Source organism: Furipterus horrens, unplaced genomic scaffold (assembly GCF_987537825.1).
Source record: "Furipterus horrens unplaced genomic scaffold, mFurHor1.1.pri manual_scaffold_9, whole genome shotgun sequence".
Lineage (NCBI taxonomy): Eukaryota > Metazoa > Chordata > Mammalia > Chiroptera > Furipteridae > Furipterus > Furipterus horrens.
Genome location: NW_028327179.1, coordinates 90,758,295 through 90,772,622, shown reverse-complemented (window position 1 = coordinate 90,772,622; position 14,328 = coordinate 90,758,295). Strand labels below are relative to the sequence as shown.

The following is a 14,328-nucleotide window of genomic DNA, read 5'->3' as shown; positions in this document are numbered from 1 at the left end:
AGACCGTAATACCCATGATAAGTGAGGAATCACTGTATATAAATTTTAGAATCAAGGTTGTCATTAATAACTTGCTAGGATTTTGATTGGGATCTCACTGCATCTATAGATCAAGTTGAGAAGAACTGACCTCTTTACAATATTAAATCTCCCAGTGCATGTATAATTGTACATTCATCGGCTCTAAAGGAAACTGCCCGTCTCATCTTTTACATTTCTGCTAAATTTTGAGAAGTAAAATAACTATTGCAAACCATAACCTACACAGTTGAGTGCCATTTTGTGCCACACCTTGGCTCTGTATAATTAGCATTTTTCAATGTTTTGTATAATACTTTTCAAATCATTCGAATCTTAGCACGTTACTGTGTATTATCTTATTCTGTAATTATTTTAGTCATGTATGTTTATATGTACAATTAGACAGTAATCTTCTAGTGGGGAGAAATGTCTTTTTTCTAATCCCTGATATTTTCTATCACACTATGGATATAACAGAAATTCAGGAAATGTTTGTTGACTGATTCATTCAAGTGTCTAAAAGGGTCATTAAAATCAGTGATAGATAGGACAGGTCACTTCTTCCTGAGTTGTTTTTTTGTTTTGTTTTGTTTTTTTTGTGTTGTATACATAAAACATTTTGGATGAAATCAAAAGGTCAGAGAACTTTTTGTCCATCTTGACAAAAATTAAATATAAATACTTGAGAAGATTTTAAACCTTCTGTTTTCTCTGGATTTCTTTTTCTATCTCTGAAAGATGTTCCCACTAAAGAAGATGGGGTATCTAGAATTTGTGTGTAGAGGGAGAAATAGTGAGAGAGGGATGGGAGGCCTTTTCTCTCTCTTTCTTTTCTTTTTAATATGTAAGCGCGTGTTATCTTTCATCCCAAGTTTTCAGAGCAGCATAAAGCTAGATTCTTTTGGCCTCTGGAACTCCAAATGGAAGGTGGGTTGTCTGTCATTCTTATTTGGCTGCTCATTCTAATTTTTAGTTAGATGGGGAGCTGTCTGCACAGAGCTTTGCTGGTTGGATTCTTCAGCTTGAAGACTCTTGCCTTTGATAATATTCTCATTTCTTTCAAAACTTGCAGTAGTCTCCCATTGGCTGTTGACAGGTTTCCTGTCTTTAGTCCTTATGGCCTTGACTCTTGTGCCCTTTGAGAGGTGACAGACTTGCAAATGACCCCTGGGGCACAAATGGGAGCCATCCTGAAGAGTTTACCATAAGGTTCCCTTGGCTTATAAAAGGGGCATGTCTGGGTGGTACCCAAGTTGCACTGTATCTCCTTCTGTTTACAGAAGTAGCTGCAGTTCTAGGAAAGAAAGAAAATGCATGAGTTTTTGCCCAATATGTACGCTAGGTATCTGTGATAGTACAAATCTATTTTCTTTTTCCTTTAGTGAGTTCATCCTCCCCTATGACTTTTTACCATTATTTCTATGAGAATGTCCTAAGTCTTCATCTCTGGTCATGATTTTTCAGCACGATTCCAATTCTGTATTTCTAAATGCCTACAGGCTATGTGATTATTTGGATACCTGCCCTGATCCCAAGCTTCCTGAGATAATAATAGTCACTCTGGGCCTCAGCTCCTTACATGTACATCTAGCAGAAGTAAATGTCCTCTAAGATTTCATGAATCTAACTTATTCTATTAGAATGAACTCAGTATACATACTGTTAGGTTTTTTTCTATAGTCAATAAAAATGATCAACGTAAGTCCAAGAAAGGGAAGTTTTCCTCAAGAGAGGGATGTTTTGTAAATTACAAACTGCAGTCACTTAAAAGTCTTTCGGTTTTCTTTAGAACTGAATTTTTTTCTTACAAAAATGTCAACTATATTTTCAGTTAAAACTTTAATTTTGAGATAATCGTAGACTCATCTACAATTATTGGAAGAAATAATACAGAGAGGTCTCATGTACCCTTTGCCAGTTTTTCCCAGATGTAATATCTTGCAAAACAGTAGGACAATAATATAATCAGGATATTGCTATTGATCGTCAAGGTACAGAAAGTTCCCTCATGTTTGCCTTTTATAGATATACCTACTTTCTTCCTTGCCCATCCCCTCCTTAACTCCTGGAATTCATTAACCTGCTGTCTGAATTATGTAACTCTGTTATCTTAAGAATGTTATATATGCAGAATGACGCTGTATGTAACCTTTGGGACCGGCTTTTGTCACCTGGCACAGTTCTCTGGAGATGGATCCGGGTTGTTTTGTGTATTATTGCTGAGTAGTGAGTAGTTCATGGCCTGATGCACTACAGCGTGTTTAATGGGTCATCCATTGAAGGACCTTGGACTGTTTCCAGGTGATGGCTATACAAATAAACATGCTATAAACATTTGTGTACAGGTTTTTGTGTGAACTAAGTTTTGCATTTCTCTGGGATTAATGCCTAGGAGAACAATTTCTGGGTCATAAGGTAGTTAGATATGTGGTTTTTAAGGAAACTGTAGAACTGTTTTTAGAGTGACTATACTGTTTTACATTCCCACCAGCTGATGTCTGAGAGACCCAATTGCTTTGCATCTTCATCAGCATTCTGTGCCATCACTATTTTTTATTTTAGCCCTTCTGATAATGTGTAGCTATCTCACTGTGGTTTTAATCTGCATTTCCCTAATGGCTAAGGATGTGGAACATCTTTTTGTGTGGTTATGTGCCATCCGTATATTGTTTGATGAAATTTATCTTTTGCTCATTTTCTGAGTGAAATGTTTGTTTTCTCACTGTTACAGTTTGAGACCTCTTTAATCTAGATGCTAGTCTCTTGCTTATGTGGTTTGCAAATATTTTCTCCTAATTTATAGTTTTTTTTAAAATCCTCTTAACCAGGCCTTTCAAAAGGCAAACATTGTTACTTTGATGAAGTCGTACTTCATCAATTTTTCTTATGAATGATGCTTTTGGTATAAAGTATAACTTTTTGCCCAACTCAGGATTATGAAGAACTCCTATCTTTCTAAAAGTTTTATAGATTTATGTTATGCAGTTAAGTCCATGATCCATTTTGAATTATTATTATTTTTTGCATAAGAAATGAGCTTAGGTCAGGTTTTATTTTTTTTGGACTGTGGATGTCTAATTATTCCAGCAACATTGGTTGAAAAGTCTATGTATCCTTCATCAAATTACTTTTGTCGAAATTAGTCAAGTGTATCTGTTTGGGTCTATTTCTGGGCTCTCTAATTGCTTCCATTGATATAGATGTCTGTTCCCCTCCAATGCTACACCCTCTTGATTACAGTAGCTATAGAAAAGGTGTTAAAATCAGATAGATTGATTCTCTCTCCTTTATCCTTCTTTTTCAAATCGTTTCTTTTTTCCTTTGGTTTTTATAAGCAATGCTGAAACGAACATGACTTCAGAAATCTTTGAGCCCTTGCCTAGGTTTTGTCCCTTAGGATCAATTTCTAAAAGTAGAATTTCTTATAAAAATAAATGTAGATATTAAGGGTCTTTTATTTATATTGTTGGATTGTCTTCCGGAAACTCTGTACCAGTTTACATTCCAATAATTAGTGAATAAATTCTTCCATTGAGAAGCAAAAATAAATAGTATTTCATTATTGTTTTGATTTGCACTCTTTGGTTTAAATGAGATTGGATATTTTAAAATGCTCTTTTTTTTTTTTTTTCCTTTTGTGAATTTCCGGTTCATAGCCTTTGCCAATTTTCCTATTGAAATACTCATAATTTTGTCCTGGATTGGTAGCCTATCTTTCAATATTAAGTATACTGGTCCTCTGTTTTTCATTTATATTATAAAAAGAAATGTCAAAGCCTAGTGATGAAAGAGTCTGGAGTCAGAATGTCTAGTTGGGGTTCAATCCAATTCTGCTACCTGCTGGCTGCGTGACCTTGGACAATTACTTTACCTCTTTGTATCTCAGTCTCCTCATGTGTAGAATGTAAAATGTGTGTAAACATAGAACTGTGTCTACTACATAGAAAGTAGTTTTTCAAACTTTGTTGATAATATTAGTGTTTATTATTTTCTGCTTGTCATTGTGTTACTTATATGGTTTCCTTTTGGACACAGCGTTGGTTCTACTTTCTTTTTTATCGTTAAAAGAAATTTGGTCTCATCCTTTCTGTTTTCCTCTGAGTATCAATAAGCTGAAGTAACTCAAGTTAATTATTTCTAAGTCTGGTTGCTCCCTAGGATTATAAAGTTTACGCACACCTGAGAAGTTTCAAGTCAGGCTATGGTCATACTTTATTAATGCATTCTTTATTCACAGATTCAAATTAATGAGTGGTTTCATACAAGGAAACAATCAAATAAGACCCGATAACTTACTCATTCACATATCCAGTATTTTCTTATGGCTTCAGGCCTTTGTCCCTTTGTCCAATGTGATGTAGCTGTCACCGTTTTTAACACCTACATTTCTTTCTTAGCATAATGAACTAATTAGCTTTGTTTTCTTTTAAAAAAATGTATTAAATAGTTAAGAATGACAAAATTGCATTGACTTACTGATGTTGGATTTGGAAGTTGGCTCTTGGATGGAATATCTGTTTTATCTGAGTGGTTTGCACATTTTTAGTGCTTTTCACGATAGGGATCAGATACTGCAACATTTCTTCAGTTTGAGCTATTCTTTTATCCCGGTAGATTCTTTTTTCATCATCTGTCCAATTTATGCCAGTCTTCTTGCTTTGGAGAGATGTAGATTGTTTCATTTTTCTTTTTAGGTTGTGACACAGATCTGGGGGTGGGGGGGTAACCACAAAAATATGTATAGATGTAGATACTGAATTGATTCAACAATTATTTATTGAGCCTTATGTGCCAAGGATTATATCTAAGTAAAAATTCTTACTTATTCTTTAATTACAGGGGCAGAAAAATAAGCCCATAAACAAGTAAAATATATGTCAGATAATGATAAAGTTTAAGGGATAAAATAAAGCTGGGGAAGGGGATGGAGAATTCTTGGGGCAAGGTTGATTTCCGTTTTTAAAAAGGTGTTCAGAGAAGGCCTCCCATGGTGCTGATGCATCACAGGAGTTAGGGAGGTGGCCAGGCAGCTTTCAGAGAAAGAGCATCCTTGGCAAGGGGGAACAGTAGGGGCAAAGGCCCTGAGCCAGGAGCATGGGAGTATGTTCAAGGAGCACCAGGATGGCACAATGGCTAATGGAGAATATACAAAAGGGAAAGAGATAACAGCTAGTTATTGAAATAATAACTTGACCTCTTGGAAGGTAAGTGAAACAATCCAGGAGAGAGGATGACGGCTTGGACCAGGGTGGTGGCCGTGGCCAGACAGTGTTATATCTAAGCCATGTCTTCTTTGAATTTGGTAAAAACAAACACTACTCTTGCAGTATGCCTTCTATTTAGCCAGGCCTGTCATTCCAGGTATCACTTCTCCTTTGGAACATGTTTCACCTGCATAGATTGTTTATGTTAGCTACCTAAAATTGTTTCTTCCAGTGCAATTAATGGATTCCAAATATTGATCAACCACAGAAGCAAAAGTTAATCAACTTATTGAAGATGAATGATGGCTTTAAGAGGGAGTTTCTTAGATTACGTTCACTCTTGAAATTTTTTAAAACAAAGTCCAAAAGTGTATCTTCTCAGCAATCACTGTTACTCTAGATCCCTTGCTCATCAATTCCTTCAGTGACGTAATTCTAATTACTAGCACCTGTCACATTGGTCAAAATACAGTCAATATTCTTGCTATCATATCCTTACTTGGATATACTCACCTACTACAATGTGGCTTCTAGTGTCACCGCACCAACGAGGTGGTTATTTACCATTAGTCTTGGCCAGAGGGATGAGTCACGGCCCAGGTGAGACGGAATGAGAGGGCACGAGATCGCATCCTGCTGCTCGGAATAGCGTGAGATTTAAAACCCGTGACGTGTTTCTTTCTGGCTTCCTCTTTAATACTTGAGGACTGAGGTTAACCTCAGGTAATGGAAACCATGGACAGCAGCACTGTGGACAAGGGGGGTCTGCTACTCGAAATGGTTTAACTTTCGTATGTTATCCAGCCTCCCATTTCTGGGATAGATCCCACTTGTTCATTGGGTATAACACTTTTTATATGTTGCTAGGTTTAGTTTGCTAGTATTTTGCTTGTCCTACTCTTTTGTCTTAATTCTTAATGATTCAGAACTTGGTAAAGAAACATGTTATTTATTAGGCCCCTGTAAATTCTAAAAATCTCCTTTTTGAGAAATCCTCTCTGGTTCTCTTCTACCCCCAAACAATGCCTACACAATCCCATGGCACAATAAGTTCATTTATCCGATTACATTAATATTGTCTGTTTCCTTGTTTGTCATTCTCTCTACTTCTTGAGAACAGACAATATTTTATTTGCCATTTTATCCCAGTATAGAACACAGTCTTTGCATAATATAACTTGAGACCTCTGGGAAGCAGATAAACATCAGATTTTGTAAAGGAACATGAGCAAAGAGAGAAGGAGATTATATAACAAACACTGAATATAAAAGAATGACGGAGACACAGAAGAATAGTATCAGTAAGGTTAAACTAGCAAATGAACTAAGGTATGAGGAAATATTGACAAGAAGTAAATTTTGCTTAGCTATATTCAGGGTGAAACTATCGCAAAGAATGTTTAGTTTTTTTTTCTGCTGGGGTTATTTTAAAATACCGATGGGTGACAAACAGCAGAATCCTTCAGCTTTTAAATTGTTTCTGTCTTTCCTAGCAAAATGTCTTCTTTGGACTAGAAAGAGGATGAAGAGTAAACACTGGTAAGAGATGACAGAAGTCAAAGGCTCTGAATGACTTCTCTCTAGTCTCAGGCATATTGCATGTCAAGTGAGAAAATTGGCCCAGAATTTTCAAAAATGCCTGTGCTACGATTAATAAAGAAAGGACAAGAAGCTGTTTCAAATTAAAGGAGAATAAAGGGATATGGCAATTAAATGCAATCTATGACCTTGAATTGGGGAGAAGTTTTGCTTTAAAGGACATTGTTGAAGCATTTGGCAAAATTTGAATATGGTTTGACAGAAAATAGTATTGTATCAAAGTTGAATTTCCTGATTTTAATGTAAGAGAACATTCTTACAAAATATATGCTCACATTGTTTAGGGATAAAGGAGCGTGATGTCTACAAAAAAATTAACTGGGGGAAAATGTAGATGGATAGATAGATACAGTTCTTTGTACTAAGTTATTTGAAAAGTAAAAGTTTAAAACAATTAAAAGAGGTAGCTTAGTCCTGGCTGGTGTGGCTCAGTGGACTGAGCGCCAACCTGTAAACCAAAAGGTACTGGTTCGATTCCCAGTCAGGGCACGGGCCTGGGTTGCAGGCCAGGTCCTCAGCTGGGGGCTTTCAAGAGACAACCGATTGATGTTTCTCTCTCTCTCTTTCGCCCTCTCCTTCCCCTCTCTAAAAATAAAAAAAAGAATAAAATCTTAAAAAAAAAAAAAAAGACCTTTCTGAATCGATATGGGGGGGGGGAAGAGGTCACCTAAAAAATATGTAAGTTTCAGGGCTGTGCCAACTTCAGCCACTGTTGGAAAACTGGGAATTACTGAAAGGCTTTGGGTTCACAGAAGCAGGTTTGGGTTACTGATGGGTGGCTTTTACGGTAGAATGAAAGGTGCAGTTGGGATGACCATACTGGTGGCTAGGACACCAATTAGAAGTCTGCGGTACGCCTGGTAAATAGGCCGTAAGAGTCTGAAAAGAATGATGGCAGTTAAGATGGAGAAAAGAAGATCCTGAGGTAAATCCAGCCTGATTCAGTGGCTCACTAGGGCATGTGGAAGTGAAAGGAGAAAAAGGATAACTCTCAGGGTTTGCCTTGGGTGGTCATGGAGATAGTACTGCTACCCAGGTTACACACAATACAAAGTACAGGAGGAGTGAATAGCATTTAGTGTAGAATTAGATGAATCTGAATTTCAATGTGTGGGACATCTGTGTGAAGATGTATAGCAAGCAGATAGTTAAATATGAGTCTGAAGCTTTGAAAGAGGTCAAGGGTATGTATACATATGCATGTATAGATATTTATGTGTATACACAAATATATGTATGTATACGTACACATACATATATATAGTAAACAAATTGACAGTCAAGATCAAGAGTTTATGAGATGCTGAATCTAAGAAAACTTAATTTAGCAGAAAAGAACTTAAGAACCAAAATTGAAGAAGTAGAGAATCGAGGAGACATAACTTAGCAGCCACATTATGAAAACACTGCTTTATAGGTTTGAATATATGTAAATCTATTATGTCAATAGTTTAGGATAATTTTCAAAAAAACAAATGCACTCTTAAACTGCATTAAGGGAAATCTAGTATCCAGAAAGAAGCAAATGAGAATGATGGCTTATTGTATACTCAGCAAATGACATTTGCAGTACAGCAGTCCCTCTCTATATCACGGTTCACTTATCGCAGCCTCACTGTATCGTGGGATTTTTAAAAACATTATATTTAATTATTTATCTTGGATTTTTCTCCATATCATGGGATTTTGTAGTACTGTATACGTACGTTGTTAAAGTTATGTAGGTTTAAGAGTGTAGAATATGTTTAAGAACATAAGTAGTGTTTATAAAAGTGTGGAAAAGGTTAATAAGGGACTGGGAATGGTTTATAAGTGTGTGGGAAGGGTTTATAAAGCCTTAAAGTATATATAAATACTAAAGTAAATGTAAGGTTCCTACTTCACGGATTTTCACCTATCGCGGGGGGGTCTAGAATGTAATACCCATGGTAAGTGAGGGAATACTGTACTGTGTTTGGCTTCATTTAAGCTTGAATAGTGACAGAGAGTAAAATAATATGGCAGAGGGAGCTGAATCCTGCCGTGTTATGGACGGTTGAGAGAAATGGAAGGAAAGTTTCAGGGAAATAAATCATAGCTTTAAAAAATACTTATGATCTATCATGTGGAAGAGGCATTACATTTGTTCTTATTATTTCAAGGAGAATTAGGGAAAATGAGTTGGTCAGAAACGTTTCCCTTTAAGGTTCCTTTACTCCATGTTTTGTGTTATTAGATAGGGGGATGAAATTTACAGGAACACATGTTTTTAACTCGACATGGAAAGAACTTTTCCTCACTGCTCTAGCTCTCGAGCAATGGAATGTAATTTGGTAAATTACTCGTTACCAAGTGTGGTCAATCAAAGGTTGCAGGACTGGGGCCTATAATGAGCAGGAGATAAGAATAGAAGACTCTCAAGGTTTCTCTCTGCTTAAAGACTCTCTGAGATGGGAATAAAAAAATTAGCCAATAAGGTGAATATTTTCTTTCTTTCTTTTTTTTTTTTTTTTTTTTGACTAGGTAAAATTACAAGAGAGCAAGTCGACAAATAATGATATGCACTGGCCTGGAGCTATATATTTCTGGAGCTATAATGAAAAAGAAAAATTTGAGATTTAAAACTTTTGGAAAGGTGAATTGATCCTTGTCTATCCATTTTGAAGGTAATCTAGTTTCTTATATACAGATCATGATCATACACACATTATTAAATAGCTCACATACAGATGATAAGTCACCATTCATTACTGTCTCTATTCCCATTTTACTCACCCAAACCTTGACTAGGAAGCTGCCTTCTCAGATAATCAAATATACAATCATCTGATATGTTTGGCCTTGTATCTAGAAAAGATGGTACAAGATCATTAGTAGCATGGAAACAATTCATTGACTCTTTTACATGTCATATTTTTATCTTTTTCTAAAAATATGTCAGCAGATAAACATGTAAACAGTTCATGCATTTAGTTTAGCTCAATTAGAACAATACAAACAGGTCTCAAATCTTATGATTTTCGTTGCAATTTTTCTATTTAGAGCAAAACTCTAAAAAATGTTCATACCCTTTGAATCAGCAATTTTCTTTCTAAGAATCTATTATAAATAACTAAGAATATACACAAGTAGAAAGTTATAAGGTCTTCATTGTTGTTTATGATAGAAAAATGTAAACAATGTTTACCAGTGGGGATGGCTAAATAAATTAAGGTTTACTAAGATAATGGACTACTTTGCCACCATTTAATAACACGTAAAGAAGTTAATAATACATTGCAATTTTAAATGAAAATGTAAGTTGCAAAACAACTTGAACTTAACTTGTCTTCTTGTTTGTCTCCCTCTATTAAAGGATGAGCTCCCAAGGGAAAGAAATGGTATAGTATAATTCTTAATATCCCTAGGCACCAAGCACAGGGGCAACCTCAAAGTTGTGGCACAAAAAAAGTGTTTCAGGCCCTGGCTGGTGTGGTTCAGAGGATTGAGCGCAGACCTGTGAACCAAGGGGTCACCAGTTCGATTCCCAGTCAGGGCACATGCCTGGGTTGCAGGTCAGGTCCCCAGTTGCGGGCATATGAGAGGTCCCTTCCCCTCTCTCTAAAATAAATAAATAAAGTCTTTTTAAAAAAGTGTTTCTTGAGTGGGGAAATTGACTACTCAAGCCATTTTATTTATCCCTTTAAACCTAAGAAGGATTTTTTTACTTTTTTCCTCATAGCAAGGATTCCCTTTGGCCTCTAGGAGGAGATTATGAAAAGTTGCTGTGAGGACACCTGCTGCCACTATGAGGGATACAAGAGCCGATGAGATAATTCCTTTTTAACAGCTAAACCAATTTTCTAACTATCCTGTTATAGGATTGTCAATGCCTGAGATTTTTGCTGGTTTATTTGCTCGGGTAGTCAGTCCCTGCAGAGCCTTAGTGGTAGTTTTATCAGTGTCCGTATTATTAGGGATAAAGGTGCAACACTGCCCCCCGAGCATTACACATACACCTCCTTTTTCTGCCAACATCATATCCAGTGCCAACCTATTTTCCCAGGCCTCTCAACTGGTGGCATCTAATTGGGGAGCTATTCCTTCTATATCATTCTTAGTATAATTGAAAAATCTTTTCTATAACCTGGTTATAATAAATATAATTTATTCAGTCAACATTTTTATTAATAGTTGGCCACCAGAAGAGCACTGACTCAATCCCTGCTGCGCTCCAATTTCTAGCTTTAAATTTATCTGGAGCTTCTCTAGGGACCCTAATGACATCGATGTAGATGTGAGGATTGAATGAGCCACTAGGTGTTGTTGACCTCTCTCTCTTGTCACTATTTTATAGTTAAAATCCCTCCCATTTCCTTGGGGCCTTGGAAGAAACAAAGCCACCTGTATAACCAAGACACTAGCTACCAGCCATAGCCATGCAAAAGCACCCCGATAGCTGTTTTCTTCCCCTATCCCCCAACCACAGGCTCTGGGGAACTCCTGGGGACTTTCCTCTGTAACAATTCCCTCTCTTGGACTTAAGACCCTTTATAATCTTATAAAGGACAATGGCGAAAGTCTCATGCTCCTCTAGCTGCTTTAAGCTGGACATGGTCATCATTCGATTTACCCTTGGGTCTAGAAATCCTCAATAGAATGAGAATGAGGAAGGGAGCGTGGCCTTCCCACATGGGGAAGGATTTTGCAAAGTCCAGATCAGGTCAGTTGGCTGTCCCTGGGCAGCAGCATGCTTGGTTTCCAAGGGCTGGCACTGCTGAACAAACTGGCATCCTTGTCATATTCTTTGAGTCTCAGGAGGCGGTGATGCCGATGGGCTTCTTAAGTGAGGCTTCCCACACACAGTTCAGCTTTACCAGCAGCTCCCCATCATTTCATCCTGATTGCGGAGGTTTTGCCTGTGTTGTGGTGCCCTCCTGCTCTTAATGCAGAACTGTGTGGAGTTTCCAGCCTCCTTGTAAACCACATGGAGGTCTCTCTTTCCTTTCAAAGCCACATAGTGTTCTCCTCTTCTCAAAGTCACATGGTGTTCTTATAAGTCACTTTTTAAATCCTCCTTGAATCTTTTTTTTTGGTGTGGTAAAATATACCAGACATAAAAGTTACCATCTTAACCATTTCTAAGTGCACAGTTCAATGTCCTTAAGTACACTTGCAGCACATCCTTGTCATTAGCATCCTTGTCAGAACTCTTTCACCTCCCTTAACTCTGTCCTTCCTTAACCTTGACCAAAAGGTTCCATTTTGTCATTGGTAAGTAGCCAAATGCATTAGGAAGAATATTCTTTTGTGTGTGTCTTCTTACCAAGTTCAGAACTAATGTGTATACACTCAAACAACAGAGGTGCAAGCCGTGAAAAGTGCAAGTGCTCCCATACCCTGAGATAACCAGTGGACCTGTGGCGTGTAGTCCTTCAAACATGGAAAGCATAAAAAACATAAAGTTGTGTTGTTCAGAGTTGCAAATAAAGGTGACCTCTTCGGTGCAACCAGAAAGCACCACAGAGCTCAGGGGATGTACCCAGAGAACGGGGGGGGGGGGGGGGGGGGGGTTGCCACATTCTTCAGCTTTCACTTCCTGTCTCTCAGGATCCATGTCTGGCTTCCTGCCTTTTGACTTCTTTGTGGAAGAAGTCTTTTTTTTTTTTTTCCTTCAGATTTAATGTGTTTTATTGATTAAAATATTACATTTGTGCCACTTTCCCTTCCCTCTGCTCCCCTCCACCCGGTGGCCCCCTCCCTCCAGTTGTCCCCCCCTTTTAGATTATGTCCATTAGTTGTGCATACAGTTCCTCCCAACCTCTCTCCGTCTATTCCATTCCCTCCTACCATGATCCCCAATTCCTATATCATCTCCCTCCCTCTCCCCACTCCCCCTCCCTGTTGACCTCCCCCCACTATGCTTCCCTTACCCACAGTTCCTTTTCCACTCTCGTTGCCTGTTTCGTTTGCCTTTGTTTCATCTCCCTAGCTTCTGTTTTTTAAACCAGTCCCTTTAACTTCTCATATAACAGTGGTTTGGATCTAATGAACTCTTTCAGTTTTATTTTGTCCTGGAAACACTTTCTCTGTCCTTCTATTCTGAATGACAATTTCGCTGGATAGAGTATTCGTGGTTGTAGGTTTTGGATTTTCATTACTTTGAATATTTCTTGCCAGTCCCTTCTTGCCTGTAGGGTTTCCCTTGAGAAGTCAGCTGATAGTCTAATTGGGACCCCTTTGTACATAATTCTTTTCTTCTCTCTTGCTGCTTTTAAGATTCTCTCTTTATCTTTAATTTTTGACATTTTGATTATAATGTGTCTTGGAGTGGTTCTCCCTGGGTCCAGTCTCTTGGGAACTCTCCTTGCTTCCTGGACCTGCAAGTCTATTCCCTTCCCCAAGTCTGGGAAGTTCTCCTTTATTATGTTTTCACTCAATTTTTCAAGTTCTAGTTCATCTTCCTCATTCTCTGGCAAACCAATGATTCTTATGTTGGGCCTTTTATAGCTGTCCCAGAGGTTTCTGATCCTCTCATTGTTGCTTCCTATTTCCTCTCGCTGCATTGGTTGACTGCTTGTTCCTTCTCCATATTCCAGTTTGTTGAAATGAACTCTGGATTCCTCACCATCTGTCTCGTATGTGGTTTTGTTCCTTTCGTTATGAAAGTTTTTCGCTTCTTTCATATCTTTTTCCTGCTCTTTTGCGAATTCTGTGAGCCACCTGATAACAATGGCCCAGAACTGAGCCTCTGACAGGTTTCTTATCTGTTCATCTGGCAGGTTCTCTATCTGCTGCCTGGTGAGCTGCACCACCGGGATCTCTATATTTGTCTGCCACATTTTGACAGACGCGTTTTGTTTTCCTGGGCCGGCTGTAGGGGGCAGTGCCTGTGTACGCGTCACAAATCAGCGACCGGCTGGCGCCTGCCTGTCCGCGACCTATTTCGCAGCCCTGTGGTGCTTTCTGTGGGGGCGGGGGTCCAAGATGGATTCACACAGTTATTCAGCTAGGAGACCGGGATCCGTCCTCCCGCCCCCCTGGGCCTCACTGTTCAAGGCGATGCTGCGGCTGCTCCCCAGCGCCCGGAGTCGCGCACGCCAGGGGCTTGATTGGAGTCGCGCACGCCAGGGGCTTGATTGCCTCCGGGATTTTTCGCCGCCCGCCCCGCCGCTCCGCAAACAGCTTTGCCTTCTTTAACTCTTACCTGCCCAAATGGCACCGCTGGTTTATAACTTCATATGTTGGGCTTCCGTGTAGCTTTATTTTCTGGAATTTCTAGTTATCCTTTGTTTTGAAGTAGTTGTATTCCTCTCTGGTTGTAGAGGGAGACCTAGCGTGTCGTCTAAGCCTCCATCTTGGCCGGAAGTCCTCTTTGTGGAAGAAGTCTTTAAACCTCATTGTTTAAATGGTTGTTTTTTGTTGTTTGTTTGTTTTTTAATAATTATCACCAACTTTTGCCTGTGAATGGATCTGTCGGGCTCCCATTCTGTCATGCAGCAGCAGCTCTCCCTGCGCCATCTAGTTTATGCTGGTGTATTCCCAT

The 14,328-nt window shown here is 38.6% G+C and overlaps 1 pseudogene; it reads right to left on the bottom strand.

Moving 5' to 3' along the window:
* Positions 1-896: 896 nt before the first annotated feature.
* LOC150002168 (cytosolic carboxypeptidase 3-like) lies at positions 897-14,303 on the bottom strand (annotated as a pseudogene).
* Positions 14,304-14,328: the final 25 nt, after the last annotated feature.